This window comes from Aquarana catesbeiana, linkage group LG03 (genome assembly GCF_042186555.1).
Source record: "Aquarana catesbeiana isolate 2022-GZ linkage group LG03, ASM4218655v1, whole genome shotgun sequence".
Taxonomy (NCBI): domain Eukaryota; kingdom Metazoa; phylum Chordata; class Amphibia; order Anura; family Ranidae; genus Aquarana; species Aquarana catesbeiana.
Genome location: NC_133326.1, coordinates 599,558,329 through 599,575,945, shown reverse-complemented (window position 1 = coordinate 599,575,945; position 17,617 = coordinate 599,558,329). Strand labels below are relative to the sequence as shown.

General features: G+C 41.9%; 4 non-coding genes across 4 annotated transcripts; all 4 read left to right on the top strand.

Annotated features, from left to right (window-relative positions):
* The first annotated feature begins 225 nt into the window (after window positions 1–225).
* TRNAI-UAU (transfer RNA isoleucine (anticodon UAU)) lies at window positions 226–318 on the top strand. The gene is given in 2 exon segments: window positions 226–263; window positions 283–318. It is a non-coding gene; the product is annotated as a tRNA-Ile (tRNA).
* A 1,989-nt stretch (window positions 319–2,307) lies between these two features.
* On the top strand, window positions 2,308–2,380 carry TRNAR-CCU (transfer RNA arginine (anticodon CCU)). The gene has a single exon. It is a non-coding gene; the product is annotated as a tRNA-Arg (tRNA).
* A 1,033-nt stretch (window positions 2,381–3,413) lies between these two features.
* On the top strand, window positions 3,414–3,506 carry TRNAI-UAU (transfer RNA isoleucine (anticodon UAU)). Its single transcript is given in 2 exon segments — window positions 3,414–3,451; window positions 3,471–3,506. It is a non-coding gene; the product is annotated as a tRNA-Ile (tRNA).
* Window positions 3,507–4,819: 1,313 nt separating this feature from the next.
* TRNAI-UAU (transfer RNA isoleucine (anticodon UAU)) lies at window positions 4,820–4,912 on the top strand. Its single transcript is given in 2 exon segments — window positions 4,820–4,857; window positions 4,877–4,912. It is a non-coding gene; the product is annotated as a tRNA-Ile (tRNA).
* The last annotated feature ends 12,705 nt before the right edge of the window (window positions 4,913–17,617 follow it).

The window sequence follows — 17,617 nt, the reverse complement described above, 5'->3', positions numbered from 1 at the left end:
CAAAAAAGTTTTACTTTTTATTTTTAAAAAACTGTCCTTGAGCTCCAGTCAAGTGGCTTTGGTAGTGTTTTTTTTCTAGGAGCACTTATAAGCTACCATTTCTTGCTATGAGAGAAAATCAATTCTCTTTTGTCTGGGGTAAGCAGGATTTTAGGTTTTGGATCACTTGGAGGTCTGTTTTAAACCGAGGAGAGATGGATAATGGATCTTTCGGATGACGCCCGCGCTCCAGTGGCGCAATCGGTCAGCGCGCGGTACTTATATGGCAGTACTTGTTGAGCAATGCCGAGGTTGTGAGTTCGAGCCTCACCTGGAGCATGCTTTTTCTTGCTTTTTGCCTTTCTTAATGGAAAATGTCGTCTGCACTTGCACCCTACGGCCTGAGAACTTTACCACAAGGCAGTAAGCGCCCAAAGAAACTTAAGGTTCTTTCCTCAGTGGTGCTTGAATGAGTTGTCTTTCAGTTACACTGACCACATTCTTTAAACTCTGGACCAAAACTGATAACGAGAATGTGCGCCTTCTACTTGTTGAAAAGAGGCGTGGAGCGCTGCGACATGGCTTTTCCCTTTCAGAAAGCTCATTCTTCTAACTTTGTAGCTCAAACCACTTGCAATTCTGTAGCAAGTTTGCAAGGGAAAATAAATCAAAGACTTTGCCACCCTTACCTTGTAAAGTAAGAGAACGGATGACTTATGAATGAAAAAAAAAGGGTTTGCATGTATCCAGTGCAAGCCCCAGTGGCCTAATGGATAAGGCACTTGCCTCCTAAGCCAGGGATTGTGGGTTCGAGACCCATCTGGCGTGCTCGAGAACTTGCTTGGCTCTGTCTAAAGCAAGGCTTTCAAATAAAATCTTTAGAAGTTCCCTTTCCTGATGCCTTAATTAATATGTGTGCCTCTTATTAGTAGAACTCACAATTAGTTGAGCATCATGCTATCAGCTGAACAGAATCTTATGCAAGATGGCTACAAGTCCTCTTGTCCAATACCAAATCTCCTGCAATGTTTCTGCCAAACAATGTCTTCAACTCCCCACAAAGGAAAAGCTGCTTTTATTAGGAAGGAGCTTTGCATTTTGTCCGACGTTCTCCTGACATCCCATTGTGGCATGCAAATCCGGTGGGCTAAAATCTTCAAGCAAAAAGGCCATCCTGACAAGTAGCGTTGGTAAGACATGTTTTTCCTGATGTATCAACATATATGAATAGCAATCAGCATCACTCCTTAGAGGTGTGCCTCCTTTGCTTCACATGACATGGCGTTGTTGCATTTTTTGAGATTTGCACTGATAGCCACTGCTCTGGGACATGTTCAGAAGTCTTCTTGCCGCAAACAGTCAGAAACAGAATCTCATGTGAATCCGCAGCTTTTCTGCCAAATAGAGCATTAAAATGCTCAACACAGTGTCTGGATAGTGGCATTTTAAATGTATTAACAACTCTTGTGTTTTATCTGGGTTTACGCACAAACTGACTTTGGTCCAAAGGTACTTGGTATTTGGTATTACCTTCCACTTCTTGGTTTACAGTGGACCTTTTAGTAACTTTTCAAGCCTGCATGAATATATTCCTAACACGTCACAATAGCAGTTGCAATATCATTTTTTCTTTCAAAAAAGTTTTACTTTTTATTTTTAAAAAACTGTCCTTGAGCTCCAGTCAAGTGGCTTTGGCAGTGTTTTTTTTCTAGGAGCACTTATAAGCTACCATTTCTTGCTATGAGAGAAAATCAATTCTCTTTTGTCTGGGGTAAGCAGGATTTTAGGTTTTAGATCACTTGGAGGTCTGTTTTAAACCGAGGAGAGATGGCAATCGGTCAGCGCGCGGTACTTATATGGCAGTACTTGTTGAGCAATGCCGAGGTTGTGAGTTCGAGCCTCACCTGGAGCATGCTTTTTCTTGCTTTTTGCCTTTCTTAATGGAAAATGTCGTCTGCACTTACACCCTACGGCCTGAGAACTTTACCACAAGGCAGTAAGCGCCCAAAGAAACTTAAGGTTCTTTCCTCAGTGGTGCTTGAATGAGTTGTCTTTCAGTTACACTGACCACATTCTTTAAACTCTGGACCAAAACTGATAACGAGAATGTGCGCCTTCTACTTGTTGAAAAGAGGCGTGGAGCGCTGCGACATGGCTTTTCCCTTTCAGAAAGCTCATTCTTCTAACTTTGTAGCTCAAACCACTTGCAATTCTGTAGCAAGTTTGCAAGGGAAAATAAATCAAAGACTTTGTCACCCTTACCTTGTAAAGTAAGAGAACGGATGACTTATGAATGAAAAAAAAAGGGTTTGCATGTATCCAGTGCAAGCCCCAGTGGCCTAATGGATAAGGCACTGGCCTCCTAAGCCAGGGATTGTGGGTTCGAGTCCCATCTGGGGTGCTCGAGAACTTGCTTGGCTCTGTCTAAAGCAAGGCTTTCAAATAAAATCTTTAGAAGTTCCCTTTCCTGATGCCTTAATTAATATGTCTGCCTCTTACTAGTAGAACTCACAATTAGTTGAGCATCCTGCTATCAGCTGAACAGAATCTTCTGCAAGATGGCTACAAGTCCTCTTGTCCAATACCAAATCTCCTGCAATGTTTCTGCCAAACAATGTCTTCAACTCCCCACAAAGGAAAAGCTGCTTTTATTAGGAAGGAGCTTTGCATTTTGTCCGACGTTCTCCTGACATCCCATTGTGGCATGCAAATCCGGTGGGCTAAAATCTTCAAGCAAAAAGGCCATCCTGACAAGTAGCGTTGGTAAGACGTGTTTTTCCTGATGTATCAACATATATGAATAGCAATCAGCATCACTCCTTAGAGGTGTGCCTCCTTTGCTTCACATGACATGGCGTTGTTGCATTTTTTGAGATTTGCACTGATAGCCACTGCTCTGGGACATGTTCAGAAGTCTTCTTGCCGCAAACAGTCAGAAACAGAATCTCATGTGAATCCGCAGCTTTTCTGCCAAATAGAGCATTAAAATGCTCAACACAGTGTCTGGATAGTGGCATTTTAAATGTATTAACAACTCTTGTGTTTTATCTGGGTTTACGCACAAACTGACTTTGGTCCAAAGGTACTTGGTATTTGGTATTACCTTCCACTTCTTGGTTTACAGTGGACCTTTTAGTAACTTTTAGTAACTTTTGCATGAATATATTCCTAACACGTCACAATAGCAGTTGCAATATCATTTTTTCTTTCAAAAAAGTTTTACTTTTTATTTTTAAAAAACTGTCCTTGAGCTCCAGTCAAGTGGCTTTGGCAGTGTTTTTTTTCTAGGAGCACTTATAAGCTACCATTTCTTGCTATGAGAGAAAATCAATTCTCTTTTGTCTGGGGTAAGCAGGATTTTAGGTTTTGGATCACTTGGAGGTCTGTTTTAAACCGAGGAGAGATGGATAATGGATCTTTCGGATGACGCCAGCGCTCCAGTGGCGCAATCGGTCAGCGCGCGGTACTTATATGGCAGTACTTGTTGAGCAATGCCGAGGTTGTGAGTTCGAGCCTCACCTGGAGCATGCTTTTTCTTGCTTTTTGCCTTTCTTAATGGAAAATGTCGTCTGCACTTACACCCTACGGCCTGAGAACTTTACCACAAGGCAGTAAGCGCCCAAAGAAACTTAAGGTTCTTTCCTCAGTGGTGCTTGAATGAGTTGTCTTTCAGTTACACTGACCACATTCTTTAAACTCTGGACCAAAACTGATAACGAGAATGTGCGCCTTCTACTTGTTGAAAAGAGGCGTGGAGCGCTGCGACATGGCTTTTCCCTTTCAGAAAGCTCATTCTTCTAACTTTGTAGCTCAAACCACTTGCAATTCTGTAGCAAGTTTGCAAGGGAAAATAAATCAAAGACTTTGTCACCCTTACCTTGTAAAGTAAGAGAACGGATGACTTATGAATGAAAAAAAAAGGGTTTGCATGTATCCAGTGCAAGCCCCAGTGGCCTAATGGATAAGGCACTTGCCTCCTAAGCCAGGGATTGTGGGTTCGAGACCCATCTGGCGTGCTCGAGAACTTGCTTGGCTCTGTCTAAAGCAAGGCTTTCAAATAAAATCTTTAGAAGTTCCCTTTCCTGATGCCTTAATTAATATGTGTGCCTCTTATTAGTAGAACTCACAATTAGTTGAGCATCATGCTATCAGCTGAACAGAATCTTCTGCAAGATGGCTACAAGTCCTCTTGTCCAATACCAAATCTCCTGCAATGTTTCTGCCAAACAATGTCTTCAACTCCCCACAAAGGAAAAGCTGCTTTTATTAGGAAGGAGCTTTGCATTTTGTCCGACGTTCTCCTGACATCCCATTGTGGCATGCAAATCCGGTGGGCTAAAATCTTCAAGCAAAAAGGCCATCCTGACAAGTAGCGTTGGTAAGACATGTTTTTCCTGATGTATCAACATATATGAATAGCAATCAGCATCACTCCTTAGAGGTGTGCCTCCTTTGCTTCACATGACATGGCGTTGTTGCATTTTTTGAGATTTGCACTGATAGCCACTGCTCTGGGACATGTTCAGAAGTGGCTCCTTTTAGTAACTTTTAGTAACTTTTGCATGAATATATTCCTAACATGTCACAATAGCAGTTGCAATATCATTTTTTCTTTCAAAAAAGTTTTACTTTTTATTTTTATAAAACTGTCCTTGAGCTCCAGTCAAGTGGCTTTGGCAGTGTTTTTTTTCTAGGAGCACTTATAAGCTACTATTTCTTGCTATGAGAGAAAATCAATTCTCTTTTGTCTGGGGTAAGCAGGATTTTAGGTTTTGGATCACTTGGAGGTCTGTTTTAAACCGAGGAGAGATGGATAATGGATCTTTCAGATGACACCTGCGCTCCAGTGGCGCAATCGGTCAGCGCGCGGTACTTATATGGCAGTACTTGTTGAGCAATGCCGAGGTTGTGAGTTCGAGCCTCACCTGGAGCATGCTTTTTCTTGCTTTTTGCCTTTCTTAATGGAAAATGTCGTCTGCAATTGCACCCTACGGCCTGAGAACTTTACCACAAGGCAGTAAGCGCCCAAAGAAACTTAAGGTTCTTTCCTCAGTGGTGCTTGAATGAGTTGTCTTTCAGTTACACTGACCACATTCTTTAAACTCTGGACCAAAACTGATAACGAGAATGTGCGCCGTCTACTTGTTGAAAAGAGGCGTGGAGCGCTGCGACATGGCTTTTCCCTTTCAGAAAGCTCATTCTTCTAACTTTGTAGCTCAAACCACTTGCAATTCTGTAGCAAGTTTGCAAGGGAAAATAAATCAAAGACTTTGCCACCCTTACCTTGTAAAGTAAGAGAACATTTTGTCCGACGTTCTCCTGACATCCCATTGTGGCATGCAAATCCGGTGGGCTAAAATCTTCAAGCAAAAAGGCCATCCTGACAAGTAGCGTTGGTAAGACGTGTTTTTCCTGATGTATCAACATATATGAATAGCAATCAGCATCACTCCTTAGAGGTGTGCCTCCTTTGCTTCACATGACATGGCGTTGTTGCATTTTTTGAGATTTGCACTGATAGCCACTGCTCTGGGACATGTTCAGAAGTCTTCTTGCCGCAAACAGTCAGAAACAGAATCTCATGTGAATCCGCAGCTTTTCTGCCAAATAGAGCATTAAAATGCTCAACACAGTGTCTGGATAGTGGCATTTTAAATGTATTAACAACTCTTGTGTTTTATCTGGGTTTACGCACAAACTGACTTTGGTCCAAAGGTACTTGGTATTTGGTATTACCTTCCACTTCTTGGTTTACAGTGGACCTTTTAGTAACTTTTCAAGCCTGCATGAATATATTCCTAACACGTCACAATAGCAGTTGCAATATCATTTTTTCTTTCAAAAATGTTTTACTATTTTTAAAAAACTGTCCTTGAGCTCCAGTCAAGTGGCTTTGGCAGTGTTTTTTTTTTCTAGGAGTACTTATAACCTACAATTTCTTGCTATGAGAGAAAAACAATTCTCTTTTGTCTCGGATAAGCTGGATTTTAGGTTTTGGATCACTTGGAGGCCTATTTTAAAACGAGGAGAGAGGGATGTTGGATCTTCCAGATGGTGCAATCGGTCAGTGTGCGGTACTTAAATAGCAGAATCCGTTGAGCAATGCAGAGGTTGTGGGTTAGAGCCTCACCTGGAGCATGCTTTTTGCCTTTCTTAATGGAAAATGTCATCTGCACTTGCACCCTACGGCCTGAGAACTTTAACACAAGGCAGTAAGCGCCCAAAGAAACTCAAGGTTCTTCCCTCAGTGGTGCTTGAATGAGCTGTCTTTCAGTTACACTGACCACATTCTTTAAATTGTGGACCAAAACTGATAACTAGAATGTGCGCCTTCTACTTGTTGAAAAGAGGTGTGGAGAGCTGCGACATGGCTTTTCCCTTTCAGAAAACTCATTCTTCTGACTTTGTAGCTCAAACCGCTTGCAATTCTGTAGCAAGTTTGCACGGGAAAATAAATCAAAGACTTTGCCACCCTTACCTTGTAAAGTAAGAGAATGGATGACTTCTAAAATAAAAAAAAAAAGGGTTAGCTGACACTTGAGGCAATCCCCAGTGGCCTAATGCATAAGACACTGGCCTCTTAAGGCAGGGATTGTGGGTTTGAGTCCCAACTTGGGTGCTTGACATTTTATTGTTGTCTCTTTCAATGGGGGACTCTTGCAAGCCTTTAGAAGTTCCCTTTCCTGATGTCTTATTTAACATGTGTGTCTCTCATTAGTAGAACTCAGATTAGTTGAGCATCATCAGGTGAACAGAATCTTCTGTAAGATTGCTACAACCCCTGGCAAAAATGCTTGGAATCACCACTTGAATGAAAATGTTCATTTAACCACTTCCCGGACGGCCTATAGCAGATTGACGGCGGCCGGGAAGTGTTTCAGTTATCCTGACTGGGCGTCATATGAAGTCTAACAGGATAAAATGCAGGCGTGCTCAGCGTGGCGACTGGAGGTGCTGTGTGTCAGTCTGACACACTGCATCTCTGATCTTGGTATGGAGCCTCTGACCAATCACAGCTGATCATCGCGTGAACCAAGAAGTGCCAGTAAACGGTATTTCTCGGTTCACGCTGACAGGGAGAGCCGATCGGAGGCTCTTACTGTCGGGGGGGGGGGGGTGTCTGTGCTGATAATCAGCACATTGATTATCAGCACAGCCCCATCACATGTGCCACTGCAGCTGCAAAAAAGTGCCCATATGCTGCCAGTTAGTGCCCCCTCAGGATCACCTGAAAGTGACAATTAGTGCCCAGCAGTAAAACCTGTCAGTACCTCACCATCAGTGCCCATCAATTCTACATATCAGTGCCCGCCAGTGAAGGAGAAAACAAAATTTTATAACCAAAATAAAAAAAAGCATTATATTTTTCAAAAATTTCAGTCTTTTTTAGTTTGTTTAGCAACAAATAAAAACTCAAGAGGTGATCAAATACCACCAAAAGAAAGCTCTGTTTGTGGGAACAAAATGATAAAAATTTTGTTTGGGTACAGTATAGCATGACCGTGCAATTGTCATTCAAAGTGCGACAGCGCTGAAAGCTGAAAACTGTCCTGGGCAGGAAGGGGCGAAAGTGCCTGGTATTTAAGAGGTTAATTGTGTAAAAAAAAATAGACTAATTACAGACATGCCTCTAAACTATTTTCATTTAAAATTCCAGCCTTCTGGCTTTAACCACTTAAGGACCGAGCCTCTTTCTGAGATTTGTTGTTTACAAGTTAAAAAACGTTTTTTTTGCTAGAAAATTACTTAGAACCCCCAAACATTATACATTTTTTTCTAACATCCTAGAGAATAAAATGGCAGTCGTTGCAATACTTTCTGTCACACAGTATTTGCATAGCCGTCTTACAAGCGCACTTTTTTGGGAAAAAATACACTTTTTTGAATTAAAAAAATAAGACAACAGTAAAGTTAGCTCAATTTTTTTTTATATTGTGAAAGATAATGTTACACCAAGTAAATTGATACCCAACATGTAACGCTTCAAAATTGTGCCCGCTCGTGGAATGGCGACAAACTTTTACTCTTAAAAATCTCCATAGGCGACGTTTAAAAAATTCTACTGGTTGCATGTTTTAAGTTACAGAGGAGGTCTAGGGCTAGAATTGCTCTCACTCTACCGATCGCGGTCATACCTCACATGTGTAGTTTGAACGCCGTTTTCCTATGCGGGCGCTAGTCACATATGCGTTCGCTTCGGTACACGAGCTCGTTGGGAAGCTCGTTGGGAAGGGGAGCGTTTACATTTTCAAAAAAAAAAAATTTCTTATTTATTTTACTTTTTTTTTTTTTTACATTTTTAAACAGTTTTAAAAAAAATGGTGTCACTTTTATTCCTATTACAAGCAATGTAAACATCTCTGGAACTCCCTGCCCCAGTATGTCCGATCAGCCCCTACCCTGTCCACCTTTAGGGGATCCCTGAAAATTCATTTATTCAGGAAAGCCTATCCCACACCCACATAACAACTATCCCCGAGCCACCCCCATCAGATCATTCTCTGCAGTTATTACCTTTTGTACCACCACTGCCTCCATTTAGAATGTAAGCTCCATGAGCAGGGCCCTCCTGTACCTTTTGTATTGTACTGTAATTGTGTTGTTCCCCTATACATTGTTGGCGCTATATAAATCACGTATAATAATAATAATAAAAAACAGGACCTCTTAAATATGAGTTCTGGGGTCAAAAAGACCTCAGATCTCATATATACATTAAAATGCAATAAAAAAAATGAAAAAGAAAAAAAATGGCCCTTTAAGAGCTATGGGCGGAAGTGACGTTTTGACGTCGCTTCCGCCCTGCAGTGATATGGAGATGGGTGGGGGCCATCTTCCCCTCACTCGTCTCCATACCCAGGCAGGGGACAGACGCAATCGCCTCCGCCGCTGCCAACAGCTCCGGTAAGCGGCGGAGGGCACTGGATCGCGGTGGGAGGGGGCCCCTCTCCCGCCGCCAATAAAAGTGATCTCGCAGTGAATCCGCCGCAGAGACCACTTTTATCTTAAAGCGGACCGCTCACTGAAAAGGAGGATACCGGGGTTATGGCAGCTAGCTGCTGCCATAACAACGATATCCTCCTTCAAAGTACCGACATATAAAGACGGTGGGCGGTCCGGAAGTGGTTAAGAATCAGTTAAAAAAAAAGAAAGAAAACTTTACTCAGTTGCAACTGTGTTTGCAGATCAAGCAGAGGAAATCTTACAGAAAATACAAAATTATTTGCAACACTCGCTAATGGGTTTTGCTAAACAATGTGAATGAAATGACAGGATTAATTTCTCCCAGTATATATAAAACCAATATAATATAGAATTAATTATCAGACCAAAACATCTGTGATTTGCGTAGCCAACAATTACTCCTCTGCAGTTGGAGTGAGAGTCAAACTATGTAAAACGTGTACGCTAATATAGTTATAATATTATTAAAGACCCAACCTCTCTGCCCTATATATCTACGTCCACACACGTGAGATTGTCCTGGGGGGATAAAAAAAAGAGAGCTTTTATAATAGAAAAAATTAGGGGGAGGTTTGTAGTTACCTACAACTACTCCCTTAACCTCTGTGTCATATTGTATTTTATTTTGTGCTATAATATAGAGTGACTTTTTGTCTATGTGATATTCTCCCCACCATATCCTACCCCCTGTCTTAGGGGGAAAACCTTGAATCTTTGAATTTTACTTTACTCATATAATCATAAGTGACATATAGTGATAAAAGACAGGAAAAAAAAAAATAAATAAATAAAATTTTGTAATTCCTTGCCACCTTAAACCACTAAGTGATAATAAATTAAAATAATCTTCTCACACTATGGAAAATAAAACCCTTGTCCCCAATCTCACACAATAAAAAAAATAGAAGAAGAAAACCCCAGAAAAATGGGAGGGAAAAAAAAAAAAAAACTACAACTAAAATACTCACAGCAATCCTAATACCTCCCCTCCCCTCCCCCTATTTCCAATCCCACTTTTGTTCTGTTTGAGTACTTGTGGGTCTCACAATCAGCGGAGAAAAAGGGAAGTAGTGAAACCAATCCTAACCAGATCTGGTATTTTGTTCCCCCATACATTTAAAAAAAAAAAAAAAAAAAAAGAGGGGGGGAGGGAGGAACAAAAGAGAGAGAGAGAAAAAAAAAGAAAGAAAAAAACCCAAAAAAAATGAAAATAGGAGCCCCTTTTATCCATATGGATCTATATTTCCTAATAATCTACTCCAAGCAAAAAAAAAAAAAAAAAAAAAAGGGAGGAGGGGGTAAAATTTTGGCCAAAAAAAGTAAAATAAAAGATTTTCCCTTTCCTTTCCCTTCCCCTCCCCCCAATTCTATGGTTTCTCTTGTTGATTTCTTTGCTCTTTTAATCCTTGAGATTCTGGGTCTAGCCTCCTTAGTTCAGCAGGCCTTCGTCGTATTTGTCCCGAGATTGCTTTTAGCCAATTGGGAATGGGAGTTGCCTCTGTCTCCAGAAAGAAAAACAGCCCAGGTAAGTCTGCTGGGCTAGACAAGAAAAAAGATGAGTGGCCTTTCCTTACGGTTAACGAGATGGGGTACCCCCACCGATATGTGCCCCCTAGTTGCCTAATCTTGTCTAGTAATAGATGTAGCAACGCTCTCCTTTGCAAAGTATTCCTCGATATATCTGCTAATATTTTTATAGGGATCCATTAAAAATAATCTCTCAGCTCCCACGCCTTGCGTAGAATGATCTCTCTGTGTGTATAGCGAAGCATACAGCATACGATGTCTCTAGGTCTTTTTAAATCTGTGGATCGGGGACCCAGCGCTCTATGTACCCTCTCAAACTTGAGGTCCTGGGGGGCCACCAGAGCGCCAGTTGTTGGCATATTTTCAATACTATAGATTGTAAAGTCTCCTCACCTGTATCTTCCGGGACCCCTCTCAGCCGTAGATTGTTACGACGGCTCCGGTCCTCAAGCTTCCAGGTGCAGCTGTAGTGCAAGAGCCTGTACAGCTTGCTGATCCTCTGTCTGCTCCAGCTGAGCCACTCTCCTCTCCAACAGGGCTGATGTTGTTTCTCTAGTAGAGACCCTTTCCGCCAATGATTGTACCTCTACCTGGATAGTTTAAAGTTTTTACGATGCGTCTCCTCCACGCAAAGGATTAGTGTCTCCATATCAGCACGGGTAGGTAATGCCTGGAGGAGAGCTTTAAGGGCCTTGATTTCTCCCTCCACGGTAGGTATCAGTGCACCAACTTGCTGTCTCTGCTTCTGTGTAGTCTGCTGTATGATAGAAGCACAGATAGTTTCTGTAGCCACTACAGGAGTTGACGCTGGTAAAGCAGCCATTACAGCTTCCGAATAGGAGGCAGACTGAGCCCCCGTCGTACGGTTCTGTAGGCTAGCGGATCTTGTCCCTGGAAAGTAGCTATGTATCTCTGGTTGAAGTGTCGCTGCTGCTGTACGCTTCTCTTTTTCCTTCCCCCTTCTTGTGGTACTCGTACCGAAAGGGCAGTTATTTTACCGGCTAGTTTGCTGGAGGACATGAGGAGCTCTGATAGCACAAGTCCTCACTCCCCTTTCATCTCCTGACCACACCCCACATGGTCCTCCAGATTTTTTTTTTTTTGCAGTAAACCATACTAATGAAAAGAAAAATCGGATGTTGTGGTCACATCAGACAAAAATTTTGGAGCATGAACATTCAGTTTTTATCTGACAAAAATTTGTAATGGGTTGTCAAAAGCAGCGTACTAACAATCAGAAAATCGGCAGATCGTTCATCGGATGAAATTTAACTTCAGATTTTCTGACCGTGTGAACGGGTCTTTAGACTGGGGTGCCACAACACTTCTCAAGGGTGCTAAGACTAGAAAAAGGTTGGGAAAACAGGCATATCCCAATATGGGGGCATAGGTTACAGACATTACACAGCTACACATCCTCCCTCAAGATTATCTTGCTTTCTCACCACTCTCTTCTTCGTAGATCCCAACTGTCCCTGATTTTGAGGGACTGTCCCTGATTTGGAGCAATGTCCCTCTGTCCCTCTTTCTTCCTCATTTGTCCCTTATTTTGGTCTGATCTGTATAGTTGTAAATAAAATGCACTTTTTATCTTTCAAAAAGTGTTTCCCAGTGCTAAACTTTTCATCCAAATTCTAAATTGCTGCATTTGTAAATGTCAAAAGCCAATATAAAAGAATAGTAGTGGTAAAAAAAAAAAAAAAAGCCCTTGAGGATTTAAACGCTTCAGCTCTGAAAGATTCTTTCCCCCTTCCTGACCAGAGCACTTTTTACAACTTGGTACTGCGTCGTTTTAACCACTTCAGCCCCGGAAGGATTTACCCCCTTCCTGACCAGAGCACTTTTTACAATTTGGCACTGCGTCGCTTTAACTGCTGATTGCGCGGTCATGCAATGCTGTACCCAAATGAAATTTGCGTCCTTTTCTTCCCACAAATAGAGCTTTCTTTTGATGGTATATGATCACCTCTGCGGTTTTTATTTTTTGCACTATAAACGGAAAAAGACCGAAAATTTGGAAAAAAAATGATATTTTCTACTTTTTGTTATAAAAAAAATCCAATAAACTCAATTTTAGTCATACATTTACGCCAAAATGTATTCGGCCACATGTCTTTGGTAAAAAAAAAAGTCAGTAAGCATATATTTATTGGTTTGCGCAAAAGTTATAGCGTCTACAAACTAGGGTACATTTTCTGGAATTTACACAGCTTAGTTTATGACTGCCTATGTCATTTCTTGAGGTGCTAAAATGGCAGGGCAGTACAAACCCCCCCAAATGACCCCATTTTGGAAAGTAGACACCCCAAGGAAATTGCTGAGAGGCATGTTGAGCCCATTAAATATTACATTTTTTTGTCCCAAGTGATTGAATAATGATAAAAAAAAAAAATTACTAAAAGTTGTCACTAAATGATATATTGCTCACACATGCCATGGTTATACGTGAAATTGCGATCCAAAATACATTTAGCTGCTTCTCCTGAGTATGGGGATACCACATGTGTGGGACTTTTTGGGAGCCTAGCCGCGTATGGGGCCCCGAAAACCAAGCACCGACTTCAGGATTTCTAAAGGCGTAAATTTTTGATTTCACTCCTTACTACCTATCACAGTTTTGAAGGCCATAAAATGCCAAGATGGCACAAACCCCCCCCCAAATGACCCCATTTTGGAAAGTAGACACCCCAAGCTATTTGCTGAGAGGCATGTTGAGTCCATGGAATGTTTTTTATTTTGACACAAGTTGACCGCCTGAAGGCGGTGCTTGGTTTTTGGGGTCCTGTACGCGGCTAGGCTCCCAAAAAGTCTCACACATGTGGTATCCCCGTACTCAGGAGAAGCAACAGAATGTATTTTGGGGTGTAATTTCACATATTCCCATGGCATGTTTGAGCAATATATCATTTAGTGACAACTTTGTGCAAAAAAAAAAAAAAAAAATGTGTCTTTTTCCCGCAACTTGTGTCACAATATAAAATATTCCATGGACTCGACATGCCTCTCAGCAAATAGCTTGGGCTGTCTACTTTCCAAAATGGGGTCATATGGGGGGGTTTTAAACTGTCTTGGCATTTTATGCACAACATTTAGAAGCTTATGTCACACATCACCCACTCTTCTATCCACTTGAAGACAAAGCCCTTTCTGACACTTTTTGTTTACATGAAAAAATTATTTTTTTTTTTGCAAGAAAATTACTTTGAACCCCCAAACATTATATATTTTTTTTACAGCAAATGCCCTACAGATTAAAATGGTGGGTGTTTCTTTTTTTTTTCACACAGTATTTGCGCAGCGATTTTTCAAACACATTTTTTGGGGAAAAAAAACACACTTTTTAAAATTTTAATGCACTTAAACACACTATATTGCCCAAATGTTTGATGAAATAAAAAAGATGATCTTAGGCCGAGTACATGGATACCAAACACGACATGCTTTAAAATTGCGCACAAACGTGCAGTAGCGACAAACTAAATACATTTTTAAAAGCCTTTACAGGTTATCACTTTAGATTTACAGAGGAGGTCTACTGCTAAAAGTACTGCCCTCGATTTGACCTTCGCAGTGATACCTCACATGCATGGTGCAATTGCTGTTTACATTTGACGCCAGATCGACGCTTGCGTTCGCCCTTGCGCGAGAGCAGGGGGGGACAGAGGTGCTTTTTTTTTTTTTTTTTTTGCTTTTTTATCTTATTTTTAAACTGTTCCTTTCATTTTTTTTAATCATTTTTATTGTTATCTCAGGGAATGTAAATATCCCCTATGATAGCAATAGGTAGTGACAGATACTCTTTTTTGAAAAAATTGAGGTCTTAGACCCTAGATCTCTCCTCTGCCCTCAAAGCATCTGACCACACCAAGATCGGTGTGATAAAATGCTTTCCCAATGGCACTGTTTACATCCGGCGAAATCAAAGTCATGAAATGCTCGTAGCTTCCGGTTTCTTAGGCCATAGAGATGTTTGGAGCCATTCTGGTCTCTGATCAGCTCTATGGTCAGCTGGCTGAATCACCGGCTTCTCAGGTTCCCTGTTGGGACAGGAGAGCCAGAGAAAAACATGGAAGACGGTGGGGGGGGGGGGGATTCCCTCCCACTGCTTGTAAAAGCAATCTAGAGGCTAATTAGCCGCTAGGATTGCTTTTACATGAAAGCCGACCGCTGGCTGAAAAGAATTATACCAAGATGATACCTAAACCTGCAGGCATCATTCTGGTATAAGCACTCAAAGTCCAGCAACATACCAGTACGTTGCTGGTCCTTGTTGGGCATATATTGTAAACTTATTTTCATGCAGCCTGTGGGCTGAACGAAAAAAGTACTAGTTACTTACCGGAAACTGTCTTTCTGGGAAATCTTCCAGGACGGCACACCTGAGAGATGATAGGCTCCTCCCTACAGGAAACACAATCAATCAACAGCTGTTTTAAGTCCACACCCTTCCCCTTGATCCTCAGTTTGTAGAGAAGTAACTCCTGAACCTGGTTCACAAGGGAAATCATTCCTCATAGGCACTCACCTTCTAGTGTTCTAAAATTTTTCCCCCCTCCAATGGGTGGGAAGTAGGCCTGCCGTCCTGGAAGATTTCCCAGAAAGACAGTTACCGGTAAGTAACTAATACTTTTCTCAAGTCATCTTCCAGGACGGCACACCTGAGAGGATAATCAAGTACCTCAGGCCTACCTTAGGGTGGGACCACTGCAAGACCCTCTTGGCGAACCTCGGTTCTGCAGTAAGCTTTACCTTCACTCCATATGCTTGATGAAGGTATCTTAGCTGAATCATGCGGCTGATCTGCCGGTCTACTCCACCGGTGTCCCTGCCTTCTCTGCTTCGGATGCAGGATCTAGGTGGAGTGGGCTCTTAAAGATGGAATCAGAAAACATGTTAAACTTGTAGGTTATCAATGTTGCCTGTCACATATCTAACAACAATGGCCTATTCTGCCTATAGGTGCTGCTTAGAACCACTAAAAAGATTAATCGGAGACCTGTGTTGTAAGACAAGGACACTACATTGATCCATAAGGGGGCCTGTCTTAACACAACCCTGTCCAGGGAAATAAAACTGCCAAAAAAGGGGGGCCCCTGACAGACAACCCCTTTTTGTTCATTTTTATCTTTACGTCAGCAAAGACTGAAGGGAAACCTACTTAAGGGAAATAGATTAACAAAAAACGTAATCCCCGGGTTTAAGGCATGCCCAATCTATAGTTTTACTTACGCCTGAGAGCCTACTCAGGAGATTAACATCCATAGCAGGAGAAGAACACTCATATTGCTACATCTAGTTTTGCTAGAAGGGCAAAATGAAGGCCATGCACCGAGCTGTAACCTATTTGGTCGGGTATACATCTTTATACTTCATCTTCAGGCCATAAAACTCCTCTGAACCAAACTTCCTAAGTTCTTATTAAAAAGGGCGATTCATTAACGCCTTCCTCCAGTGACCCATAACTCTACTGGGCTTCACCCTAGGAAATGGCTCTGGCATCCCTGAATGTAAGGGGTCGAGGCTTTCTGACATGTGACATCTGCAGCCAGAACTCCTGGCCCTTCCACGGAAGAGAAGGCTGACATACAAAAAGGTGATACATGTATTATTAATATCACAAATAAAAAAATCATAGATTGTGGACATAGCACAATAGATGTAGACAGAAAGGACACAAGCATAGACAACAATGTTGTGTATCTGAGTGTGACTAGCTAAACCAAAATATCAAATATGGGAAGAGACCCAAATCTGAACCTCACAGTCTGGTTTTCTGATGTGCGGCCAATATGTAAGCATTAAGACACAAGCACACCTTAAATGCTGCGCATTTCTGAAGTGCAGCTAGCTAGGTCATAACTGGTAAATACAGAAAGGACGGGAACCCCCTTTTACAGTGGTGTTTTACTGATGTACAGTAAAACAAGGCCATAAAGAGAAGACAGAAAGACCCAAACTTCTATGTTGCGTATTTATGACGAACCACCAAGTACAGTTATAAGACAATCCTTCCTGTTATGCAGTTCTGTAGTGCAGTTACATAGAACCAACAGAGAAAGAACACAAGCAACCTACAGCATTGAGTTTTTCTGAAGTGCCATAAGGTAAGGCAATATGAAACAGAAAGCACCAACAAGCTTCAATGTTGAGTATTTCTGCTGTGCAGCAACATAAAAACAGAGAAACAACAGACAGCCTTTACAGCTGCAATCTTTCTGGTCTACTGCAAAATAATGCAATAACTCCACAATGAGTATTCCTGCTGCGTTGTAAAACCTGAAAAAGAAGGGACAGATAAGCTTAGGGTTCCCACACCCGTGCAACCCAACCTGCCACTTGGGACTGCAAGACGCATGAGAAGTCATATACTATGGCTTCCAAAGGGTACCATTCGTGACTGTGCGACTCCAGGTCGCAACATCTCTAGCAGTCCCTGCTTACGGAACCACAGACCTCAAGATTACACAGGTCGCAGGAAAAGCAGCTTTCAGGTCGAACAAACAAGGGGTCCCCATGCTGTGGCTCCCTGGAGGAGTGCAGCCAACAACCCCCTACTGTGTATACCTAAGAAACAGCAAGGAAGATCAATGAGAAACACCACTTACTGCTGTGCCTTTCTGATATACCTGTGGAGGGAGAAACACAATCAAAAACTGAGGATCAAGGGGAAGGGTGTGGACTTAAAACAGCTGTTGATTGATTGTGTTTCCTGTGGGGAGGAGCCTCTCATCTCTCAGGTGTGCCGTCCTGGAAGATGACTTGAGAAAAAAAAAGAGATTGGGTATGCCCATCATTAGAATACCTCCCTTCATCCACCCACTTCTAATGATGGGCATACATGCACCGTTTATATATGCCGAAGCATGGGGGCATCCACCCCAAAAGGTAGGAGCAAATCGCTCCTCCGCCCCTGCTGCCCCCACGCTTCGGTATATATGCTCTTTTCTTTAACTGTGGTGGTGAAATCACCTCCTACAGCGCTGGAGTCACGGCTTTATGTATCGTGGGAGCAAACACTGTTGCTGTCAAGATAAATAAATCCGAGCTGCAACTCAATGGCGTACCTGCTAAGCAAATGATGGTTAACAATAAAACAAAGTAACATTACAGTATAACAGTAAGACTTACCATACCTGCAAAGCAAATA